This window comes from Bos taurus, chromosome 18 (assembly GCF_002263795.3).
Source record: "Bos taurus isolate L1 Dominette 01449 registration number 42190680 breed Hereford chromosome 18, ARS-UCD2.0, whole genome shotgun sequence".
Lineage (NCBI taxonomy): Eukaryota > Metazoa > Chordata > Mammalia > Artiodactyla > Bovidae > Bos > Bos taurus.
Genome location: NC_037345.1, coordinates 38,111,187 through 38,137,608, shown reverse-complemented (window position 1 = coordinate 38,137,608; position 26,422 = coordinate 38,111,187). Strand labels below are relative to the sequence as shown.

The 26,422-nt window shown below is 47.7% G+C and overlaps 1 protein-coding gene across 5 annotated transcripts in view; it reads right to left on the bottom strand.

Annotated features, from left to right (window-relative positions):
* ZFHX3 (zinc finger homeobox 3) overlaps nt 1-26,422 on the bottom strand; it is a 256,592-nt gene that overhangs the window by 228,626 nt on the left and 1,544 nt on the right. For 2 of the 5 annotated variants that reach the window (XM_010814697.4, XM_015475837.3), the window contains exon 1: nt 16,717-17,088. The exons of the other annotated variants lie outside the window; for them this stretch is intronic. The gene's annotated coding sequence lies outside the window, so the exon portion shown is untranslated. Of the gene's footprint in view, nt 1-16,716; nt 17,089-26,422 lie in introns of those variants that run through there. 5 annotated transcript variants of the gene reach the window in all.

Here is a 26,422-nt window from a genome sequence, read left to right as displayed (position 1 = left end):
ATTTTCCGCTCTGGAGTATTAGAGAGAACACAGCATTTATCTGGAGATTTCTTCCCAAAGCCAACCACATCAACAGGACTTGAAAGGGCTTATCTGCAACCGCCATCACTGCGAAAAGTGGGCACCCCGGTAGGGAATTCGATGAGCCCCACAGTTCCATGGTGACACCTTGAAGCCCTTGTTATTGTTACTCGACTTCAAATGAGTGAGCGAGAAGGCAGAGAGGGGAATGGCAGAGGGGACACAGTGGGCAAGAGTGACAAAGGACAAAGAAGGGAATTCTGTCTCCCCCAGGCCTCTGCTCCAATGAGAACACAAAACGACTCCGGAACAAAACCCGAAAAAAAGCAGCAAGCACATACGCAGGCCTCCAGCCATTCCTATTTTGGGCACCCGTCCTCTGTTCTCCTTTTCCAAACTCTTGGGCATTTTTTTTTAAAGTGATAAACACTAATAATCCAGCTTTTGATCCTAACTCTCCTCCTCTCCCAGTGCAAGAGAAAAGCTGTTGGCACTTTTTTCCCCCAAGTAAGAGAAAGCCGTGAAACATGCCAGGGAGACCTCCGATGGCAGCTACTCTCCACTTTTTCTACCTCCAAACTCCAGGCAAAGTCAAGGGTAAGAGTGACCTGCAGGCTTGTGGATAAAATGTTCGTGACCACCATGATGGAATTTGTTTTCCAGAAATTTTTACTAATGAACCTTGGAGCACAAAAACCAATCCTAGGCAAGGAGTCAAGCTGGCTCGTTTTCCTCCGTGCTCCCCGTTCTCCGACCTGGCTAGGCAGGCAAAGGCCCCCAGGCTCATGGAAGGCTAGCAGCCTGCTCACAACAACAACAAATTAAGGTTCAAAGGCTCAAGTCCCCTTTCCAGGTAGCTGGGAAGATGTAATTGGTGAGGCAGGAGATTAGAAATATCGGCAGCCTCTAAGTAAGACTTTAATTTACTGGCAGATCAATAGAGCCGGGGTTATATTGGCAAAGTGTCTACAGCTCTATTGACTCACGCAATGCCTCTTATCAATTTATCAGAAATCTGGAAGTCAGAAGATATTGTTTGAAGGGAAAAGAAGAAAAAAAGAGACAGGCAGCAACAAGACAAGCGCCTGAGCAGTTAGAAAATGGGGTCCCCGATCATGAACTTGGTACCAAGAGTTTTTATATCAACCTGCCTTCTGGAATGGAAGCCGGTATAATCCGACTCAGAGTTCACCTGACCCCCTAACAGCCCCCTCAGCCTTCTCACATGATTCCATTTTCCATGAACCTTGGGTTCTGAGGGGCTAGAACCCTACCAAAGCAGATGCCATTTGTTTATTAGTCTCAGCAAGGATATACTCCTTCTGTGGGGTCAATGTTTCCCATCCAAGTTGCAGGCAATTCACATGCACCTCTGTTTTCTTCACATTCTGGTCCTTCTCCAGGTCTGCCTTAGCCAGAATTCTTCATTTTAGCTTCTTTCCCACCAATCCATAGAAAAGATTTTAAGTAAAGGGGACGTCTATCCTAGCATCCCAATCCTCTCCAGAGCTCATGAAGTACCAAACTAACCATGGCACTTGGTCTCAGAAGCATAAAGAAGAGAGACTCAAGTTCCAGCAATCACCAACAAGGATATACAAGTTTTCATGAATAATTAATCTTCACTGGAAAGGGTTTTGAAATACCCAGGTAGTGGAAAGACCAAGGAAGAAGAAAGTAAACATTAACACTTTACCAAACCTAACCATCCACGTCAGTGAAGGCAGGATGCAGGAAGACACAAAGGAAGTTTGTATTTCTATCAGATAACCCTGGGTGAGGGGTGGGGTGGAGGGGCAGATATTGGAGAGAGAGGGGACTTGCTGCATTCCAGTTATCAGGAAGCGGAAGGGAAGAGCGACTTGACTTGGAGGACCCACGACCTGCTTTTGACAATCCATTTTGGTTCCTGCCTCATACAACAAATTTCTGCTTAATTGCTGTTTTGCATTTCGTTGAGACATCAAGTAAACAGTACTTAAGTGTTTCCAGACAAAAACAATAACTCACTAATGACTAAGGCCCTGCTAATTAAAATACCCCTGTGATGGCGTGACTGGACTCAGAGCCACCACAGGGAAGAGAACTGCCCCGGCCTTGAACGCATGAACCAGAAAGCAAACGCGTGGGGCAGGGGTGGAGGTGACGGGTGACTGCTCCTTCAGGTCACAACGCCCTCTGGTTGCAAAGAAGGAAGCTCCTTACTGGAAGGAGATGGGGTGGAGGAGAGGGGAGGGGAGGGGTAGGAGTTGGGAGTGGGGGTGTGAGGGTGCTCCCTAACAGAAGGTGCGTTCTAGAACCTTGTGGGTGAAGTAACCTGGCATGACCCTCAGGAGTTCACATGATCCCTTGAAGGGGCGGAAAAAAAAAAAAAAACAAACAAAAACGTGTCTGACCTTATTACAGGAGAAAACAAGATGTGTGAAACTGACCTGAGAGACCCTTCCCCAGAGACCACCCTTCTTACCAGCAGGAATGTTCAACTACACTGTGGGGGGAAAAAAAGATTCAGAAAGAATGAAGCAAAGGTATATGGGGCCACCTGATCTGTGAGAAAGTATTAACTTGACCAAACAGTCAAGATTCACAGTGCATTTGACAAAGCAACAGGGACGCAGAAAACGTCTCTTCCTCCCCAAATGAGAGATCAAAATAACCAGGCTTCCCCTTAACAGAAGCCGTGCTCTCTGCTCTCATCCACGTTCAGTCCTAGGGATGGAGGCCTCCCAACACCGCTCTTTAAGTCTCAGCATTCGAAACCAAAGGGAAAAAAAGAGAAAGGAAGCACAGAAGCCCTGGGGCTTGCAGAGGACCTTATCTTCCCCCGGGCAGGTTAAAGACCTGCTGGTTAGCAAGAGAGGGGGTGGGGACAGCCATTGAAACCGCAGGGGCCTAATACCCATTTGTATTCACACTCAGAGCCTTTAGGGATGTAAAATCGGAGAGGATGAACTGTTTACATTCACCTAATGCTCGAGTAAACAAATCAGGGCCTGAGCGGAGGGGTTTCCGGGCAGGGCTGTGGCCAGACCCCCTTCTGAGCTGGGTAGCAGGGCAGGGGGAGGGGAGGGAACGCGGCTGCCGCTGGCACATCTGCCATCAGGGGCTGGGCTCCCCTTCCCACCCCTGCTTCTCCCCACCGGCAAACCGGCACCTTCCTTGATCCCACGCAGCCCATCAGGATTGCACCCACAGAGGCCACAGAAGCTTCCAGAAAAGCACAGGGTGCCCTTGGTTCAGGACTGCCAGCAGGCACAGAGGAGGAGCGGGCTGCAGACCTGCCCCCGATGGGGCCCAGCAGAGCATTTTAAGCCACAAGACCAAGACGGGGAGCAGAGCCCCTCACTGGAGAAGGAGCCTTGCCCCACCCCCAACCGGGCCGGCCAGGGCCACCACACCACCCACAGTGGCCCTGGAGGAAGGAGGTCGAAAAAGGAAAGACCTGGCCAAGAGTGCCTGGGGAAAGGGCTTAAACACCCAGCACCAGACAGAGAGAAACTTTCCTCTCCTCCAGGAGCCTGGGGTGGGCGGGTGGGGGTCCCTCAACATCACTGGTATCCAAGAACGACACCTCAGGAGAGACCCCCACCCCCAGAGTCCCCACATCATCGGGCGGTGGCCGAAGGGAACCAGGAGCTGTTTAATGTCCCAGGGCAGGGCCTGACCAAATCCTCTAAACTCCAACAGTTTCAACTTGACTGGGGGGAAGGGTGGGGGTGGGGGGGTCCTGGCACTCCTTTTAAATGCAGATTTGAACTTTTCACCCGGGGTCAGACAGCTGCGCTCCTCCAGCCCCAGCAGAGGCCGGCGCCGCGGCCACTCAACCTCACACTTTCACAGTTTTTTTTTTTTCCCCCCTGCCTGCACAGGAGGTCGGCCCATTGAAGGAATTAGATACCCCCCTTCCCTAAAACTCCAAACCCACACTTGCCTCTCAGCTTACCAGGGGCACAAATCCCACTGGAGGCCCAGGGATGGGCCAGGGCTGACTGGGCGCCCTGGACACAGTGATGGCGAGGGGAGAGGGTCCTTATCACACGCATCGACTAAGGAATGCTGAGATCAATAGTGAGGAAACCCCGGCGCTCAGCCACTGCTCAGCAAGGAGACGCTTCCTCCCCTCTGTGGGACAGGGTTCCCAGCTGCTCTCCTATGGCAGAAGCCGGATGACAGCCATCCTTGCTATTCTACTCATCGGGGTTGTACTGTTAGTCAGACTTATCTAACTTCGAGAAGAAATCCCTTCAGGAGCAAGCAAAAGAAAAATATGACCAACCTTTAAAAAAAAAAAAAAAGAGTCTAGGCTGGGACTCCTTGCCTCTATCATATCCCTTCCCTTATCCTCATGTGCAAGGCTGTTTCTGATTTTTCCTTATCACCCTCTGCCTCTCCCTTTCTCTGCCTCCAACCAGAAAGGCCCACTGGCCCTAGATGGTGAAAGAGGACCCTCCACTGTGTGGCCTTAAGATAACATGAGAGGGACTTCCCTGGCAGTCCAGTGGTTAGGACTCTGTGTTTCCAATAATGCAGGGGGTGTGGGTTTGATCCCTGGTTGGGAAATTAAAACCAACATGCTGCAGTATGGCCAAAAGGAAGAAAAGAAAAAGGTAATGTGAGAAATCCAAAATCTGAATAAAACCAGGGGAAGAGGAGGGGGTCTCTTGTTGGGATTGGGGACCAGGTCAATAGCAGTACATGGGCAGCAGAGGAGCCCCCAAAAAACAGGCCCCTCTAAGCCACACGCCACGTGGGCCCAGGCCAACTAACCCAGGAAGCCTGTGTGATTGGTGTCCGAGAGGAGAACGCAATGACTACCCACAAGTCCAAGGTCCCCTGTCCTGCCACTGACTAGTAAGCCGCCATGGACAGAGTGAACTGGATGGCTTCCAGAAGCTCCCTGCAGCCCTGCCATGCTGAGGGCGCAAACAAAGAGGGGGTGACGCAGGAGACAAGGCTGCTGCAGTAAATGCACCAGCGCTCACACAGCTACAAGCTGTCCTGCCCTCTCTCTGGGGCTAGGACCACCTTGCTGCCACTGCTGCCGTTCTTTGTTGGGAATGGCCTTCAGAGCCAGGTGGGTACCTCCACCGGCCACCTGCAAACCGAGAAACGGTTTAAGAAAGGTTTGCATGGCAGCATTGTACATTTTGCCTCCTAACAATCCCATGAGGATGCCAGCAGACTTGGGTGACTTTTACAGAGGAAAGCATGTGCAGATGCAGCCTGCACCCCTTGAACCCCAGGAAACGGAGGCAGCCCCCCAGTAAACAGAGGCAGCAGTCACAAGAGACAGGCGGTGACTCAGTTCCACCAATGTAATGTCTCAGAAGAGCCCAGGGCGCCATCCTGCAATGCCAGCTCTGCCCTGTCTGATAGTCAGCCACTAGGCCCTCAGGGCTACTGAGCCGATGAAAGGGGGCTGGTCCAAAATGAGAGAAGGCTGCAAATATAAAATACACGTGGGATTTTCTTTTTTCTTTCTTTTTTTTTTGAGGATGCAAAATGTCTCGCTCATAGTTTTCCTTATATTGATAACATGTTAAAATGATAACATTTCAGATATACTGGGCTACACAAAATATAATTAAAATTCATTTCACCAGTTTTTTTTTAACGTGGATACTAGAAACTTTTAAATTATGTACGTAACTCCTGTACTGTATTTCTATTGGACAGCACTGTTCTAAAACTTCAGTCTGGCTTTCAACTTCAGACTCAGCCAGCAGTTCCGTGTTTAGGACTAAGAATTTTCTCGTCTATTCTGAACATCCCCCCTAAAGCTACAACGTTCCGACTCCCAAGTGATACTTCTAATTGTGCTGAAAAATCTTAGTATCCAAATCAAATCGTTTATACTGGCAATTTGGCAATGGATTAAGGGGTGGCAGGGTAGGGGAGGAGGAGGAAGAAAGTCAGCTGTGCATTAGAAGCTGAACAAGGCCAGTGGAGTGACATGCCCTCTTTCAAAATGTTATCAATTACGTCTGAGGCCGATCTTTTTGCTTTGAAAAAAAAAAAATAATAAAAAGTTGTTTATTGTGGTTTGGTTCAAGGATTGCCCATTACAAGGCTGGCTGGCCTCCTCCTCCGGCTGAATTTCTCACTATGGAGAGCAGACTTCTCCCTTTTAACTGCTCTTCCTATAAAATATGCCCAGCAGGATGCTGGTCCCCACCCCCACACATACACACACACTGTAAAGTATGTGAGGAAGGGAAGGCGGAGCAAGGGGCAGAGAACACACAGACACGGCCCCTTTCCTCTCAGACAGTACCCGTCCTACCAGGAGGGATCCCGGCCCAGTCTCATTTCTCCATGTAAATGAACTTTTTGGCCACCTCCTCAGAGAAGAAAAGCTGCACAGATGCGGAAGGCCCATCCTGGGGCACACAATTACAGCCATTTGCATTCCTCCAGAGGCAGGATTAGCACAGGAATGTGCTTTGCAGCTTTGTGGGGGGAAAAGGAGTTTAGGAAGAAAGAAATGGGGGGGGGGCCTATTTCTCCCCAGTCTGTCCATCCAAAGCTGGATGATACACTTCCAGTTCTCTGAGAGTCAGAAAGTGGAAATAACTCCTACTCAGGCTTACTAAAGAGGGGGGAGGGTGAAAAGGCCCAAGAGGAGGAGTGAGGGGGGGCACTGCGTGTATGAGAACTGCCCCTCCTGGTGCTTTGATCCCCTCGGTCGCTAGGAGAAACCAACTTTTCTCCTAGGGTTAATCAAAACCAAATTACTCAGGAATGTGGCAGGACAGGTCTGAGCTTCCAGGTCCCTTTGTCTTTGAGGATTTAAAATGAAAAAATAAAAACAATTTTAAAGCAGACGGCAGTGGCTTACAAGATAGGTAACGTGAAAATGTTCTGAAGGAACATTTGACCATATCCCCGCACTCTAAAAAAAAGGAAGCTATCTACAAACCTACTCCAATCTATCAATCAAGAGGTTATTTTTACAGATAGGTTCCAAACTCAGAAGAACTTTCTGTTTTCTTATCACCCCTCAAGAAAGAACCCCTCCACAAACCTGTATCTAGTCAAAGTGCAAATAAGAAATAAGCAAGACTTTACTGCCAGTGGGGCTGCAAACCTGATTATAAAATGTATCATGGGAAGTACAGTCCCTCGAACTTAAGAACACACATTTTTCCTGAACAAAGTCTGGGAGTAGTCTGCAAGGCCCTTCCTCGGAATTCTGGGGTAGGAAGGAGACAGCATCCAGTTGTGGGGACCTGGTAAACTTGGGGATCTCCTTAAGGTCTAAGAAAGGGGGTGTTGAGGGAATGGCTCGGTTCAGGGATGAAAGGACCTTGTAGGGTATCAGAAGATACTGCTGGCGCATCTGTGGTCCAGGAATGGCTGGGAACTCGCTGCCCAAAGCTGCCTTGTTTACTAGCAAAGTGTGCCGCCAGGGGTGCTGGCCTGGCCCGGCCCAGCCCAGCCACACCGGTTCAAGAACTCCAGAGGCAACAGGAAAAGGCTGACTGACCTCAGAGATGAAAGAAACCTGGGGCTCAGGCTATATTAAGGACTCCACACCTTCTGCCCGGTCACATCTTTGGCAGGCTTGTGTCACTGAGCAAGGTGTGGGCCCGCACTCCCGGGCTCCTGGAAACTTCACAGTGCAACGCCCGGCGGCGTTACAATTAGGGATGGCAAGGAGACACACACAGCGCGCCCAGGAGCAGGAAGACCAGTGGCTCTGCATCATAAAATGACACTAGGCTTCACTGCAGAACCTGACCAGCCGCCCCCCATGCCCTCCCCCTCCAAAAACTAACATAAACAAAGAGAGCACCACCAGTTAAGCTACAGAGCCTGGACTCAAAGATAAAATGAGGCCAACATCCAGGCCTGACTACCAGCTTGCCATAAATTGTAACTGGCCCTCGGCCTATGGTTATCTGGGAGGTTGCACTAAAGTAACTTTTAAAATACTCTTCACCTTATCTTCAGGCCCACTCAAACACACACATACATCACCCGTCTTAGATCTCTGCCATTAGTGCTCCATTTAGACTTTCCAAAACAAGGTCATCCCAGTAGGCCCGTCCCCTGTTTCCGGTCACAGCTGCGGACTTTCACCCCCTTCTCCAACAAAAGGGACCTTGTACACAAAATTAACCCGAACCATTAGTCTGTGCGGTGTGAGAGAGTACACTGAGCCCTTGGAATTATTTACCCTCCTCCCAGGCTGGCCCAGGGTGCTCCCCCACAGAGGCCGGGGGAGCTTCCCTAGAGATTAGAGGCCCCGCTCCCTGGGCCACAGCTCCACACAGCTGCATCTGTGCAGCCAAGGCCCCACTTTGCAGAGAATAAACACAAAGCCCTTTTTTTTTTGTCTTTTTCTTTTTTTTTAAGAAAAGAAGAAAAAAAACTTGCTCCCGTGGTGTGATTCCACAGCTGGAAAGGGCCACAGTCATTCTGGATATTGTTGAGCTGTCCAACACGGTGGCCACCACAAAACCATCCCAGATGGGGCTGAGCTGTCCAATATGGTGGCCACCGCTCATCTGCCACTGCCGAGCACTGGCCACAAGGCAAGTCCCAACTGCTGCGATGAGAAAGTCATGCCGATACTGTGTGGAAAAAGACATTTAAACTTCACTCCACCTGTTTCTTTTTTACTTTTCTATTAATGTGACTCCTAGCAAGTCTACAATTACAGATGGGGCCTGAGTTCTATTTCTACAGGACAGCCCTCCTGGGGACGAAAATGTCACAGTCTCAAACACCAGCCCATGGCCGTGCCCTTAAAGGAAAGAGTCTTAATGTTTCAATGCTAAAGTGACCATGAAATTAAGCAAATGGCAACAACTGATATCAGCTAGGTCAAATCACAAACTTAAGAGAACGCTCAACAAATATGTATAACTCAGAGGCGGCAGGAATCTACCATCTTTTTATCCAAGAGAAAACAAACACAGTCTCTAGCCCAGTGGTTCTCCATGCCTGCCAAGGAGACATTGGGTGATTCCCGGAGACATTTTTGATGGGGAGTCGGGGTTGGGGAGCAGGGACTCCTGGTATCTGACCTGGAGAAATGAGGGACACCCCTGACAACAAAAATTATCCAGCCTCCAATGTCAACCATGCCCCCACACACAATCGGACAAGGTTGATCTGAGGTCCGCACAGTCACACTTTTAATACTCAGATTTCCAGGGGTAGGGGGCTGGAGGCGGCATCTCTCTGCAGAATGGCTTCTCTGCAGGGCTCGGAAGTGGCCCAGGTTTTAGTGGTACCCACAACGTGGGAATATGAAAGTCATAATGATGTTAAAACAATATTCACTTTCTCACCAGACTGAGAACTGAGTTTCAATGGCTGAAAGGTCTGGACAGCTGTTTTTCAGGTTATTTGATAGAAAATGGGGTTTAAAAGCTCAGTGCAGTAAACTAACTATACTCCAATTAAAAAAAAAAAAAGCTCAGTGCAACATGAGCCAGACCCCCCCACTCTGCACCCGGAGTGACACTTCCCATGGAGGCTCTGAATGAGGCGAGCCCCTGACGTGCTCAGCTCTCCAGCCCTGACCACACAGGTTCCTGGGCCGGGCCACAGAGCCGTGGAGGAGCTGAGACCGACCCTGCAGGGACAGGAAGAGGACAGGGCTGCGCGGAGAAGGCCAAGACAGGAAGAACCCAGGGATGAATGTGAACAGCCCCTTTTCGTGGAGCCAGGCTGGGAGGCTTGGCAGGAAGGGGGGTGTGGGGGGGGAGGGCACATGATAATTAACTCAGCAAGTTGATAGTATTTGCATATAAATGCCTCCACAAATCACTACAAACAAGCCAGGACAAGTCAGGCCTATTAGCATATACAAGCCAGCCCGGGAAGGCCTCTCTAGGTGGGTCATTGAGTGGGCTGCTCACTTCGAAGGCCGCCTGTCAGCTTGGGGTGGGGGGCACGTGAGGGGAGGACGGGGACACTGCGTCTATTTCAGACCCTTTCACTCTTGAACGCAGTTGCAGGATGTCAAAAGGAGTTGGCTTTATTCCCAGCCCCTAAGGGCAGAGCAGAAGAAATGCTGGACCTTTGCGTTTCTTTCTTCCAGGGTGTTGGGAAGCAGAAGGGAGCCAGGGCCATCAGTGGGCACAAAAGAAACACAAAGGGAAGGATATGCAGACGGGAACGAACATTCATGGAGAGGCTACTGAAAATGCACCGGGAAGACTTGTTTTCTACTTCGTTTCATTCCCACTTGAGGAGTGAGATGTGCATTATGCCCGTTTCACAAAGGAAGGAAGCAGTAAGGCTCAGAGAGTTTGCATGGTGGGTGCACAGTCAAGCTGCCAGGCTGGAACAGAGCCGTGCCTCCACGCCTGCGACCCCGCGGAGGGGTCCGGGCTAGAGCAGAGTGGAGAACAGAAGCTGGCTTCCCAAAGAGCAGGCTCATTTGATCCATCTCTGCTTCTCCCAGGACAATGGAGTGTGGACACCAGCATGCCCACTTCAAGGGCTGACTCATAAGCGGCACTCTGATCCTGACCTGGCCCCTACCTGTCATACTCGTAATTATCTCACTCCTTCCACCAACAAGCAAGACCGCACCTCCCTCCAGTTAGACACTTAGATTTCCTTTAGCAGCCAGCATCTTCAATGTCTGGACAAATGTTAGATTCGCCAGTGAGAAATAAACCAAACGTCCTTTCCCCAAAAGTGTAAAAGTTCTCTGCTTTCTCCCAAAGACACTTCAACCTTTGGTTTCGTATCTGTTGCAAGAAAAATCAGCTTCGACCTCCTCTCTGAAAAGGCAAGGGGGAGGGGAAGCCTTATTAATTTCAAGGCTGCACTCTTCACCTGCGACTACCTTTTAAAAGTAAGGCAGGTGGGTCTGGGTAACATGTACTCGTGGGGTCAGGTACACAGACGACAGCCCTCTCTGGACAAGCATTTCGTATCTGGTGTGAAAGTGATGCCATCCGGGAACCTGGCAGAGCAGGGGCGGCAACTGAAACCAGTTGCTTTCGCAGCGACATCAACCTTCTAACACACAGGATCCACGGGCCTCCTCTTTATGTCCGCAAGTTGACACTTTAGCAACCGGGCAGATGTTTCACAGGGAGACATGACGATGTTACAGGGAAAGCAAAAAACATTCCCCCTACCAGCCAAATGCACATTAAGAACCAAGGCCCTGAGCCAAAGAGCCTTTTAGGAAGAGGGCCTGAAATGGTGGCAGAGGCTTGCATTGTTTCTTGAGCAGTTAAGAAAAACTGTTTAAAAAAAGAAAAAATGACAGGAAAAGTTGCTGAGAAGGAGGGAAAAAAAGGGCATACATGTGTTCCTTAGCATATTTTCATCAGGAAAAGTTGTCCAAAACAGGCTGCTGAGAAACCGTTTTGTGTGGAAAGCAAGTAAGTTGAGGACTACACATCTGCACTTTTTATAGGCTTACAGGAGTTTAAACTCTTTTGTAAAGAGCTTTTTATGTACTGAATCAAGGCTCCCATATTTGAACAGGGATCTATATGACTGGGGTTGGGTGGGGGGTGGGGGGATAGGCTGAGACCCGAAATCAAGGATCAAATTAAGCAACCCCAGTCTTTTCTTCACTCAGCTCATCTGACTCTGGCCTTTCCACTAAGGAGATTCAAAGAAGACAGAGAGCCTCCTGGAACTGTAACACAGAAATTCAGAGCCTACAGCAGAGGTGTGCATGGGCGACAGTTCTCATTCAAAATCCAGCTCAACCAATAGGCTCAGACGTTTTCTCCAGTCACATTCCTGGATAAAGTCGGCACAACTAAGAACACAGCAAAGCTGCTTTTTTTTTTTTTTTTTGCCCACTCCCAAAGACCCAAAAGTAATTGGTTCAGCCCTTCTCTTTAGCTAACACCCCTCCCAACACACACACACACACACACACACAGAGTAGGAGGTCTGAGTAGTCACCAACTCCTGCCTCCAGAAGCACAGAAGTGGGGGGCGGGCGGGGGGTGGGGGTGGGCAAGTTTCACTCCCAGATCAAAGGTTTGTGGCCGAAATCACTTTCAGGACAGCGCGTGAAATCGGCAGCAGATGAAAATTCCACCGTCTTTTCACAGCGTCCAATGGAGCCAGCTTCCCCAGTTCAGAGTCTGCCTACAGATGACAGAAGATACTCCATAAACTCCTAACTGTTGCCCCAAAAGACCCACTTAAAATTAAAGACAAGATAATCATTGAAGAAAGCCTTTAAAGCCATTATGTGATTAGCAGAATGGGAGGAGAGAGGGATCTCGGGGTTTCTCCATCTTCCCAAGGCACAGCCTACAAGGGGAGCTGACGGCTTCTGTTCCAAACCTGCAGCAGCCAGAAGGGGCAACAGGCAGGAGGGGAGTATATGGTTTGCACACCCCATTCCTCCCTTCCTTGGAAGCCTTAGACAAACTTCAGGGAGGGAAGAGGATGGCGAAGTCTTCGAGGCGACACATGTGTTAACACCCAAACTCAAAGAGAGAGGAACTGAACCTTCTAAGACCCCACCCCCAGGACACAGGAGGCTAGCTAAGGCCCCTCTGGAGGGGCACACATCAAAACCTGTGTGCATTAATTCCGGTGTTGACAAGACTGCGTGGCGACCCTCCTGTGCGAAGGGAGAAGGGCTCACCCAAAGGCAGATTAAGCCCCAGTGTTTTGTTAAGAGGCCCCTGTCTGGGGTTAAAACCAACAACACAGCAGTCTTCTGAAATGAAGTCAAATTTGCCATCTAGCAAACTCTGTTTCTTTCCCTTTTTTTATTCAGACCCTTATTCTTGCAAAAGCAAGAAACTCCAGGAATTAAGGGTGAAAGAAGGGCAGCAACATCAAAGGAAACAAAAAATCACCTTTTAAAAGTGATAAATAAGCCAAGCCACCTTCCTTGGGCAAAGACTTCTCTGGAAACACACCCATCACTGCTATGACCACTCACGGCCTTGTCCTCACCATCTTGTCCCCTGGCCCCAAAGAATGAAAACCAGAAAAAAAGCATTCACACTGTCTCACTGCCTCTGAAGCTTTAGCACAATATTGCTGTCAATTCCCCAGTTCCTATCCATATAAGAGTCATTTACTTTATTAGCTAAAGAAAAAAAAAAAAGCCCTCTAACATCTGACTGTCAGTTCACACATGTTCAAAGAGAACAATCTGGCAGCCAACTTTAAATCATATAGAAGAGAAATCTGACAGTTGTTGATTTTGCAGTTTTCCTCCTTAATCTGGACTTTGAGAGTGGCCTGCCAATGAGCCAAGATTTTTGCCTGGGTCTCTCCCTTGGGGCAGTCTGACTCAATCTCAGCTTCTGTGTGTGTGTTCCTCAATGCGAGCAGTCTGAGGACTCGGCACACTGCTTTGGACAGAAAAGGCACCTTTTAATATTTGAATGAGACTAGCTCCTGCAGAGGGATTCTCTTGCCTGGATTCTATTAAAACTAAGTCCCCATTTCCCTGACTACAGTTTCTAACCCAAGCAGAGGATGGTGGTTCTGAGCTGTGCTGTGATTTCTAAAACAACCACCTTTGACAACCAAAATCTCATACCAGAACCCTTCAATACCCCTATGAAGCCCACTGTAATGGAAGCTGCCTTCTTGCTGTGTTTTTAAGGTAACGCCCCATCCTGGTTAATTACACCAGCCTTGGGAACCAGAGAAGACCAGCAGGCTCAAGCACTACAGAAATAGGCCAGGCTAAGAGCAAGCAATGATTTTAATAACAAACGCAAGTATAAACCACAGCACATACTGTACTTCTTGAGGTTACTAATGTTCAGCGTCAGGTACATTATCTCTGGAATACCGGCAAGTGTGAGATGGAGCTTGCAAGTTTCTTCAGGCCAGAGTCACCACTGCCTCCCCTATAAGACCAGGAGGCAAACCCTTCCAGTTAAGAGGCAAGGTGAGCTCCTCTAAAAAGTGGGTATCAAGACAATTGACTTTTCCCTTAGAACAATTCCCTACCCTTTTATAAAATGTTGCTTAGTCACCTGAATATTTACTTTTTAACATGAGACGGTTGCAACCCTGTAAAAAAAATTATTTCTTGGGTGAAGATCTGCTTTGGGCCCTGGGGTATTTCTAGGCTCTCACACTAACACTTCAGAAGCAAGGGGTAAAAAAAAAAGCCCCAAGGTCCAAAAGGAACACTAACCCACCGTGACAGTAAGGACACACGCCCTGGACCCCACTAAGGCTAGAACTGAAGGAGCCAAGCTAAACCATATGCAGTCCCAGATAAGACTTTACTAGCAGTCTGCAGTCACAGATTTATTCTAAGGAACTAACAACCTCTGGGTCACCCAAGGTGAGCCAGGCTTGTCCAGGGAGTGTCTTGAGCCAGGGAGTGTCTTACTAATCATCATTTAAAGTTATAATGATGAAAACTGAAATCTCGCTTAGTTTAGCTCCTGGCCACTGGGCAGCCCAATTGGCACTGAACTGATATGGCAGTTAAATGCAACCCTAGAGCAGCAAGAAGGCAGGCGCAGCAGTGTCCTGTTGGGAAGAGTCAAACAGAGGCCTGCTGAGAATTCTGTTTTATTTGGGTCCCTTCCATCCTCCCTGAGTATTCGTTTGTGCAAATAAAAGACAGAAGGGAAGAAACCAAAATTAAAGTTTCAGGTGGCTGGGGAAGCAGCTCAGATTTTTTTTTTTTTCTATTTTGGAAGAGTTAGCAAGTGTTTCTCAATAGTTTCCTGTCAATCAAAACTGTTCTCAGGAGAACTGGAAAATAGCAGCTCTATCCCATAGAAAATGCAGCCATTTCAAAAGAGAGTTGGGAAAAGGAGGTGACCCATGTCATCAAGACAGGAGGTCTCTAAGTCACTTAATTCCTTGTGATTCCAAAAGGACTGTTTTTAAAGTGTAAAAGTGCTTGCTTCTGCCTCTGCCTCATGTTGTTAAATAACACTTGTGTAATTAAATAAAAGAGCAAAATGTGACCCTAGCCCATTCTGAGAGGCACTTACATGCTCTCTGAAAACATGCTGTAAACTAAATGCAGACAACCTCCTTAGTCCTGTAATTTAAGGAAGAGAGAGAGGGAAAGTTTCTCTTGGCCTTCACAGCCACGTGCCTCTGAGAGGGGGCCTTCGGGGTCTCGGCGAAGGAGAGTGCACACAAATACAGGTGTGCAAATATCCAGGTATGGCCCTCTCTCTAATGACCCTGTTTTTGAAACACTTAGATTATTTAGAACCCTGTCTCCTAACTTCCCTTACATTCCACCATCTCTGTTCCCTAATTGCTTTTCAGGTTGGGTAACAAGAAGGATTCAGAACCTCAGGCTGCCAGTGACTGTTCTGAGAGCAAGGAACAGGCTCGTCTCGGCCTTTCTTGATCAGGTTGCCCTGCAAGGTGTATGTTTTCCTCTCAGATGCAGCCTCTGTCCTCTCACTCACGGTTCCCTCTCCAGCCCGGTCTACTGGAGCTCATGATTTTTAGGGTTTCCCCTTGAAACCTATCCAGAAACCACAGGCATTAAAAGAACATGAGGGTTTGACACCTCCTGAATTTAGGAATGAGGGGACTCCAGGGGCCAACTCTGAGAACTCACACCTGCTGTTTGATGGCAGAGAAATGAAGTTCCCCCGGCTAGCACGAGCTCGAAATTATACTCTTATTTAGTGACCTTTCCCCAAGGATCGCAAAGCATGGGATGAAGTAAGATGACGCGTAACTTTCTCACTATCTACCTTCAAGGCTCAAGGTTGTTTTCCTTGGTTTGCCTTCATGCATTCCACCATGGCAGGCCCTGGCCTGAGGGAGAGGCCTTCTCTCCGTGCCCAAGTGGGGCCATGTGCTCTCTCTGAGATTATCTGTCAGTGGCTTTCAGAGTCCTCAAGGCCAGTTAAATGACACAAACAGAAGGCGGGAGAGAAGACCCTCTTGGATTCTTCTGCTAGCTCTTTTCATTTAAACCAGTTTATATACCATGCACCACTGTGCCAGGCAAAGCACTCTTAAGACTACACCAGGCAAAGAACTGTAATCTTTGCCCTCCAGGCATGTTCTCATCATTATAACACAGGTATGTCCAAAGCAGAAAGCACCATTTTCCAGAAAGTTCTTTCCCTTCCAGCTCACCATAATTACTTTTTTTTTTTTTTTCCTTTTACTGACCTAACTTGGGCCTTCCTCCTCTTTTTCAACAGGACAAACATCTAAGTTTTCTCTCTCTCTTTCTCTCTCTCTCTCAACCACCCCCTCCCTACAGAAATGAAGGCTGCTCTGGTTTTTCCAGAGGGCCAACCAACTGAAAGTAGAGGGTGAGCTAGTCAGTCTCCAAAGGTGCCTCCCGCTCCAAAGCTCTGATTCTCCCTTTAATTACTCTCCAATAAGCGCACTGGTCACACTGTTTCCAACTGGCCAGTGACTTCTCCTGCAATGAAGAGCGTGTATTTTTCGGCGGCGGAACTCAAACTTCTAAATGACGCCAGCACCGCAAATATTCAGAAGGCAGGAACTAATCCAAAAGCAAAATTAGGAAGGCAAGAGGGAGGAGAGGAAAAGATGAACGGGAGGAAGGAGGGAGGGCTTTACTCTATGCCCAGCAGAATTCAGAGGCTCTCACCCCAGGTAGGTTCCAAGTAGAGTCTAGCAGTTCAGGTGTATCCAGCCTGCCCCTCCCCCACATGCCCCAAGAGAATGGGAAGTTCAGCCAAGACTCGCAGCACCTGCCCGCAGCTCCAGGCCGGCTGCGCGGACCGGCCGGGGGCGGGAGGCTGCACTCACCTGGCACACAAAGGCTCCGCACACCTCCGGAGGGAGGAGGCACTCGCAGGTCCGGGGGCCTCGGCGGGTGCGACAATGGGAAATTCCAGCGGCACCGAAGCCCCGAACTTACCCACCACTCTAGGCGGCCTTCTCCCCACCTCCCGCTGCCCCCGGGGCTCCAAGGTGGCTCTGGCTAGGTGCGGGGGGGCCTGGGGCAGGGGAGGGGGGCTCATGGTGGCGGCCGGGGCCGGTGGTCGCTCCTCCCCGGGAGGGAGGGTCCCCGGGCGCGCGGCGGGGATTCACCCACGGGGCGCGGCGCTCGCGTCCCCGTCCCCGGCCTGCCCGCTGCCGGCTCGCCCGCCCTCCCGCCCGGAATCGCTTTATGTAAATGAAGCTCAACTCGCAGTTTGCAGCGCGCACCGCCCGGGGAAGGGGGGCGGGCGGGGCGGGGGGCCTTCGGGGATCCACATTACACAGCAACAAAGCGGAAGGTTAATTTGAAACTCACAGCCCCGCCGCCGCTCGGCTCCCCGGGCAAAGCCTGACATCTACAGTCGTGCCGGGCGCAGGCCGGGTGCTCCGCGGCGGCCGCGCCCGCGGGGACACGGGGACACACACGGGCGCGCGAGGCCCCAGCGCTCGGCTGCGCTCCGGGGACGAGCCTCCGGGCAGGCCGGGCCTCGCGCCCGGAGACAGAGCTCCAGGCGGCTCGGCCTGCACCGCGCGAAGAACCAGCCCGGCGGGAACAAAGCCTGGTCCTCCCCAGGCGCTGACCCCTCACTCATCAAAAGTCAGGGGCCGGCCTAGAGTCGGGCGAGAAGAAAGGGACGCGCCCTCGGCCAAAACAAGAAGCCTGGGGCCTCCGAACCGGAGCCCTGGGTCTCCCGGCCCCAGCCACGTCACAGCCAGGCCACTCCAGCGTACGGACATTAGCCAATGTGGACAGGAATTTATTTGAAACACACACCCAACCTATTAACTGCTTTACAGAGCACTTCTGTTTTTCAGCTGCAGAAACTTATTAAAAAAAAAAAAAAAAACCTGCTCTCCATTGAGAGTTTAAGGATAGAGTTTTTCACGGGAGAGAAAGAAAGAAAAAGGAGACAGAGAGAAAAAGTCCAGTCTGCAATTAACCTTAGTGTCTTTAACAACATGCCTTAAAAAGCCACAGGTCATGTCCCTTCCTAGGGAGATTCTACCACCTGGGGCAGATTTAATGTGGCCACTCCAGTTGGTCAAAGCAGTCGCTGGACACTTTTCTATCTCCCCAGGTTCGTCTTCTCCATTCAGATAGGCAAAAGGCAGCACCACAGAAATCTCACCGGAAGTCCCCTGTCCTCCCTGCTGGAGTCCCAGGCTCAGTCTGAATTCACTCCGGATTCTCAGCACAGAAAGGCACCTGCTTTCGCCTTTTCTGAAAGCCACCCACCCCGGCTGGCCCCACAGCCCTGAGAGTCCTTTCTGACTGCACAATAATGAACCGTGCAAGTGTTAGAAATATAATAAGCTCACAAGGCGGAGGAGCTGTATGTATGGAATCGTATTAGCGTTAAGCACACACTGATGCAGGAGGGAAAGGGGCAATGAAAACTAGAAGTCATTTCTGCACAATATAATTTGGGCTCAAATTAATATAACTACCTTAACCTGTTGGGGAAGGACAGCCCCTCTCTACATTTTAGTTCAAAAAAAGAGCCTCAAAAAAAAAAAAATTTTTTTTTTTCCCAGCTAAAGTCCAGGGAGAAAAGACTGCCTCTAGGGAATCATGTCCGATTAGGGACAAAGGACAGCACAAGCCAAATTCTGTCACACATGAGAGAGTGAGGGGGGCAGGGGGACTGGAGATGGAAAAGGGACAAGCAGAGGGTGATTTTCTAAACCAAAGTATGGCCACTGCAGAGCTGTTTCCAGACCGCCTGACTTCAGGTCCAAGAACAGGTGGTATTTTCAAAACACTATTATTTATTTTAGCCACATAAGTTGAGAACACCTTAAAGAAAACCAATTAATAATTTAATTGAAAAAGTGACTATGAATAATACATGAAGATGATGATGCTAGCAATAATGCAAGTAACGTGGCACAGACAATTCAGAGATGTCTTTGGAAATGTCTTCAGGCAAGTGGAGACTTCAGGCCTCCATGTCTTACCTGGAAGCAACCCACAGCCCAGCAGATAAACACAATACAAAAATGTTTCTACTCCCAGAAAATCTAATTCTGCTGCTTTGTCTTAACTTTTATTAACAGGCAAAGACCTCCTAATCCGGTGACATCATAAACCAAGTGGGCCAACAGATAGGTATCTTCAACAAAAATAAAAGCTGGAAAGCCCAAAGATCCAGCCATCTAGACACCTGGAAGGATTGTGGAGGTCTGGGCAGTCTGAAACTGCCATTCCAAGCGGCAGACACTTGCATCTGCCTCCCAGACACCTCAGAGGCCTGACAGGTAGAACCAGTAAGGACCCTGAGTTCCTTCCCTTTAATTCGACACCAAGCTGCAGACAAGGTAAAGGCCTGGTCAGGCCTGCCTTTGCTACAGGCACAGATTTAACAGGTAACCCACAGGCAGGTGATCTATGGCCTCTGCATCATCAGAAATATAAAGGATTACACACAAGTTGGCATGTTACCGCAACCAAAACTTATTGTCATCGCTAACCAAAACAATACCTCTTCAGTGAGTTTTGCAAGTTTTGCACTTCCATATGGAATCAACAGTTTTTCTGACATACGTGTTGCAAATTCTGTCCCCCGGCTCTGAAAGGCCCCAGCTCTTCCCAGGGCAGCTGTCTGACGTGACACCCACAGCCTACTCAGCAGTGACAGGCGGGCACTCTCCTCGCTCCATCCTGGACACTGTTGACAAATAAACCCACTCTCAGAAAAGACAATTCTTCCCTTCCAGTTCTCCATAACTAGTCTTGTCTCATCTGGAAAGCGTAACTGGCAACAGCCAAAAGGATAAACATTTAAAAATAAATCAGGGAATGCTAACCCCTTTCCTACTCCTCCCCTTAGCCACTTTCCAAATCAGAGGCCAGTCCCCTGGCGCTTACTGAGCTGCCTGGTAAATTACAAAGACCCCATCCAGCCAAACTGGTTGTTTCTCTCTCTCTCCCCTACACACACACACACACACACACACACACACACACACACACTCACTCACTCACTCTCTCTCTCTCTCTCTCTCTCTCTCTCCAGTGCTGCTCCTTTTACTTCAGCAAAGGTAAATATGATCTCTGAGCTAAGAGACAGCGAATGTCAGCATTCTAACTTGTAGCTAAACCTGGGCTCTTGTCTTCACAGCACAACTGGGTCGAGGCAGATTTGGGTATTCTTCCAGAGCCTTCTATTTTTATTAAATTATACATACACATTGATTTTTAAAACTAGTGCTTAAATAACCTTGAGGCTTTAACAAAGAAAAAGCCAGAAGAGGGCACAAAACAAAAACAAAAGTCCCTCAAATAAGCAAGGAAACATTTGGAGCTGAACTGCACTGCATGCCCTGAATTCACCCCATTCTTTCTAGGCAGTTATATTTAGGGGCCTGGTACCCGCTGGGTGGCCAGGCCCTCCTGGGTATGGTACAGAATGCACGCTTTCCTCAGAACAGCCCACACTCACCTCCAGAACGAATAGAGGCTGGTGTGCCAAGGCCTAACAGATGTTCTGATTCACATTTCTCTGTCACAAACCTCAAGGCCTCCATCTCTTGCTACAATGCTAATTCCATGGATTAATTTTTACCCCCCAAATCGTAGGTGGGATGCTATCTGATTTACTTCCCCAACCTCCCCAGCTCAGAACCTAAGTCTATCAATGACAATTTTAAAAAGATATAAAAAAATAAATAAATAAAAAGATATAAATGAGGAACCATTTAAAGGAAAAAAAAAAAAAAACTGTAATAGAGAGCTTTCTTCAAATTTCAGTTACAAAGCCCAAGTTTTCAGAAAGCAAAAATAAAGACCTTGCCTTAAAACAGCTTTAAAACATTAGGTGAGGAGCTTCCTCTTAAAAAAAAAAAAAAATATATATATATATATTATATATATATATATATATATAATTTCTGAAAGGGCCAAGAGAATTTGCCATGCAAGACTTTTATACCCAGGGGGATTCTTACATTTGTGTTTCTAAACCTTGAAATCAAGAATTTTAATGAAAAGGCAGACAGATTCTTAAGGACAGCATCAAAATCAGGGTCTATATACATTACAGGAGAGAGGTGCTTTGTCTGCGCCCAGGAAAAAGAGGTGGGTTATTCTGCTCATGGGCCATCCCCACTGTCTGACCCATCCCTCTGCCTGCAGCCTGATGCAAACCGCTGAATTCTTGGAGGGGAAGCAGGTTGAAAGGAGAAGAAAGGAAAAAGGAAAGGAGGGAGGAAAGAAAAGGGGGAGGGGGATGTGGCCTTTCTATGTATAAAATCATGGTTTAAAAAAAATTCTCAACACAGCCTCAGTTTCACAGTGCATACCAACAGCGCCCGCCATACGTGCATTAAAACAGTCCCTGAAGCACCAGGAGCACAGTAAAACAGAACCAGAATTTTTTTTTTAATGAATCCAAATTGCATTTGGATTTGTGATTCCTTCCTATCAAGCGACCACTTCTTCGGGGCAGGATCCTAAGAGAGAAACAAAAGATGACCCTTTTCACACTTCCCCCGGATGATCCCAGAATCCCATTGTCTTATCTTTTCCTTTTAGTGCATTTTTTGTCCAAAATTTGTGGTAAGCTCACTTAAGAGCCCCAAGCTGAAATTTCACATCTCCTCCAAGTCAGCCGGTGTTTTTGAGAATCTGGATTTCTATTGAAGCCATTCCAATCGTCAGTAAGGCCTACGGTAAAATGTGCTTGCTTCATGCTGTTCCGTTTGTCTCTCTGCAGACAAATAGAAACTGTGAAATTTAAAGAATGGGTGGGAAAAAAAAAATCTAAAACAAAGAGGTTAAAAAAATAGGACAAATGTTTTTGCTTTTGTGTCTCCCTGGAGCAATTGTTTGGGGGAGTCTGCATTGACAATAACCATGAGAAGGCCATCTAAAGGCGATGCGCACACAAGGGGACTCCTTGCCTGCTGCCTTTGGTCTGGGAGAAAAAGCACCTTAGCTCCGTTCTCCAGGAACAAAAGGCCAGGGCCACGGAAGGGGGGAGAGGTTACTGGGGCTTTCACATGAAGCCAAGTGTCAATGCAGCTTCATTTTTCACCCGTCTTAGTTGGAAAGCAGCTCAGTGAACTTCCTAATGACTGCTTTTCCCTCTCTCCCTATTATTTCTAAAGCTAAAAGAACAAAACAATAATATTTTTTTTTAACCTAAAACCCATCATCCTATTAGAGGAACGCCTTGGGGGCCTACACACTCAGTTTTTCCTCCTTCCTCTCCTCACTCTATTTTTTTTTTCTTTTGGAGGAGGGGTTCCATTCCGATTGTAGATCACATGGAAATAGACACTGGACACTGCGGTCATTTTCAGTAACACCAGAATGGCCTTTATGTCTACAAAAAGGCCGGGAACAGAAAAATAAACGCAAAAGGAGAAAAAAAACTGAACAGGGATAGAAGGTGGTGAGGGAGAGACTGTGGGGCAACGCCTGGAAACGTTTTCTTTTTTTCACAGCATGAAGTCCCTAAAGTCAGCTTCAGATTTGCAACTGAATCAAAGTCATCATTATGAGATTAGGGGGTTTTTTTTTGGAGGGGGGAGTTGCTGCATGGAGATGTGGACAATAAGGATGTACTAAAGACATAGACAAGGTGTGTGTGTATGGGGGATCCTTCAAAGAAAGAAAGCTGAGGTGAATGACTACATGCCATGAAAATACCAGGGCAAGTGGATGTCGGAGTGTTTAACCAGATTGGAAGCTGGAAACATCTTCCCCAGCGGGCGAACCCTAGGACGAAGCAGTGACACGAAAGCCTCAGCCTTTGAACCCAGACCTGGCAGCTTAGAAATGTGTCCCCTCTTCCCCAGGCAGCCACAGGCTCTGGCTGAAATGCGAGGTGGGGGTAGGGATGTGAGGGCCCTGCGAAGAAGCACAATAAACAACTCAAATATGAACGGAAATGACATCAGCAAAGTGAAGGGCCTGTTTATTGCAGATCAAAACAAAACAAACTTCCAAACCTTTTGTGTACACAAGATAACTCTATAAAAAGCCCTCCTAAAATGTCACCAGGGTCGACATATCAGCATGCCAAGAAAACAGATGACAGTTACCGTGGGGGGGGGGGGGGTGCCATGGGAGGAGGCAGGGATGATAAAGGGAAGACGATGGGAGGGGATATAAAACCAGAAGGGGCCAAAAACCCAGCTGACTATTTCCCCCCTCTGCGGATCCTTAATATTTATTGGTGTTTATAATCTGAAAGCCATGCTCTGTGTTTCACTTAATACAAGGCCAGACAGTGCTGTCTAATGAGGCAGCATTACAATCAGCTTGTAATACTGAATTTTTAATGCTGCCAAGGATTCTGTTACATAATAATATGAAAAACAGAAGCTGAAAGTGGGTTCATGGTGACAGGACACTGGAGGTCCCAGGCAGGCAAGTGCCATGGACCTGCCTTCTCTCCCCTCTGCCCATCCCCACCTCCAGATTTGCACGCTGGCCCTCCATCCCTATACTGGAGGTGGGTATGAAAACCAAGAGGATTTCTTAGGAAATCTACTTTTTAAATTATTATTACTCTCCTCCCTGATTCAAAGTCTTATTTTAAGAGTCTGAATTGTACCTTATCTGGGGTTAGAGGTCTCAAATTTAAAAAAAAAAATTGTGTGTGTGTCGGGTGGGGGGGGGGGCGGAAGGTGTGAAGAGAAAAGGAACACAGGAGTGGGGGGGATAGTTTATTTTAAGCAAACTGAACAATTTGAAAAAAAATCACAGAGGGAAAAAGAAATAAGATGCTGGGGGGCGGGGGAGAGATGAAGTCTGCCGACCATATTCACAGCCGCTGTACTCGGTTTACATGGGTGTAATTTAAAAGCATATATATACAGCCGCCGTTGCTTCTTTCTGTAATACCCCAAGACTGTAAATCTATAACCACTGCAATGATTTAGTGATTAAAAACATGATAACATATTGTGTAACTGCAAACCACAGAACCCCTGCCAACTCTCCTCTAAGATAAAGGAAAAAAATACAGAATATGTGTTGCTTGCAGCGATCTTCCTAAATCCAAAGATTTTAATAAAGGAAACTATACAATAGACAAATCGGGAAAGGGTGAGTGAATTCTGTGAAGCCAGCAAAGGAAGGCAGGGGGAAAAAAAGGCAGCTTTATGTGGGATTCTTTTCCTTGTACTAACAAATTACGACCTAAACATGCCTTTTCTTTTCTCTCTCTCTCTTTTTTTTAAATAGTTTGTTGTAACTGGAATAACTGGTCCTGTGTGCTGTCTTGCATATTCAAAGCTGCTTTGTAATCGGATCTGGAGATCCAACCTTATTTGCCTGAACTCAATAGGGTTGTTTTTTTTTTTTTTTTTCCCTCCCCCTCCTCCCTTGTTTTGTTTTGGATTTGGTATTGTAGGTTTTCTGTTCTTGCTGGGAGCAGACATCTATGCAGGCAGAGGCTCTGGTGCCTTTAAGCTACAGAGCAAACACCTGAGAGGGGGAAGGCCCAATTTGTAACATGGCAGGAGGAGCCTAAAATATACACACACACAAAATAAAATCAAAGCAGCTGTAGGGGTTTTGGCCTCTGAGCAGCTGACCTGACCCCATTCTGTATATTCTTTTATTTCCCTGTTGCAGGATTCCTGCACCTTGGGTCAGATTCAAACTCAATGTGACCCTGAGGAGAAGGCAGTCACCAAGCCCTGGAAAACTGCTCCATATTTAATGGGGGGCGGGGTGGGGGGGGAGTAGTGTAACTGCAATGCATTTAGACTCCCACAGTGTAGACACCCACACAGTACATAAACGTACACACACATTCGCACACACGTGCGTGCGTGCGCCCATGTGTCAGAACTGCCAGATCTTGGGGCCAGTTCCCACACAGAGGCCCTGGACTCTTCTTGCAGCACCCCAGAATCTTCATGTCTACAATTCTACCCATAAACACACGCGTGCACAGACCAACCCTCCTCCAGAGACTCTGTATGTTTAAAAAGTCTGCAGATCTGAATTGCCTCCTCTCTGGACCTGAGTAGGGCAGTTTATTCAGAGAAATCAATAGGAAAGAGCATTTGCAAATATTTATATAAGCCTTGTGCGTTTCAGCATTAAGTAATTAAAAACTAGAACTCAGGCAAGGGGGAAGGGAGGAGACACACAGACAGAGGAAGGCGGCTGGCCTACAGTGGGTTTTCCTGCCCACACCTCACCTCCCCAAACCGCAATCCTTTCAAAACTGACTCGGTGTACACTTTTTATGAAATCCTGCTCGTGCACCATTTGCTAGACTATTTCAAAATCATCTCCAAATATGGATTCACCTACCACCAAGCTTTAAAGCCTGACTGTAAGATAAGTGTCTGTATTCTCTCTCTCTCTCATATGCACACACACAGCAATCCTTACTTTTGACACTGCTTCAGTCTCTGGTGGAATACTCTCTCTTGGATTCTTCTCTCTAAATTCCTTGCACTAGTTAAAGATCTTTCACATTATAAGATAAGCAGAGGGCGGCCGAAGTGGTGATTCAATAAGTGAATCCCTATCCCTTCATTTCCCCCCCAATACTTTCCACTCCCAACCTATATAGGATACCAACACTTTGGGGGTTCAATACCGGAAACCCCCACATGTAAATAGATTCACCAAAAAAAAAAAAAAAGTACAGTAAAATGAAGGAGTTCTAAAATAAGCCACAATCCAGTGGACTTCCTCTATATTATTCCGGAGAGCTGGCAGTAAATTCTGCTTGCACTGTTTCTAAATCTCCTCTAAGAAGCCAAGCAAGGCACTAGAGCACCCACGCTGCAGATACTGTAGAAATTTACAGTAAATGTAGGTACAAGATTGCAGCACGCTGCCCTATCGATTATGCAGATTGTGATCAATCTTCTCCCCCTCTCCCATTTCCCAAGCCTCTTTCCACAGACCTCCAAATAAGTTGGTCTGGAACTAGCCATTCTCCCAAAGTAGGGAGGAAAAAAGTAATTTTTTAAAATACATAATAAATCCTCAAGTGTCCCCACTGAAAGGGCTCGAGTCTCTTTTTTTTAATTTCAAAGTGAATTTATGTTCTGTAATTTGCATTACAGCCAAGCGATCACCGTATGTCATATTCTTCAAAGGTACTTAACAACCCCCCTTTTAAAAGTCACCAGAACTGGAGGCCAGAAAAAGGCAATCAGCCCCCTTCTTCCATATAGTCCTCAGATCAAGTTTCAATAATTGAGACCAATAAAAATTGTCATATTTACCTTGCTTCAAAGCAACAAGGGGGAAAAGTTGAGTGGGTGATTTTTTGCAAGCACTTGTAATCAAAGAATTTGCCACATTCGAAGGAACTGCACAACATTTTGCCAAAGTCAGAGTCTGAGCAACAGATTAATTTGCAAAGTAAAATGTATTTTTTAATAGCTCCACAAAAAGCCTACTGATTCCATACACAATTTAAATACCCGGCATAAAATACACTTAGCTCTACTCTCCAACAGATACGCAAAAAGATGTACATGAAAATGCGTAATGTAAAAATCAGGAACGTGTTTTTTGCATCTAATGGGGAAAATACATGGAAAAGAG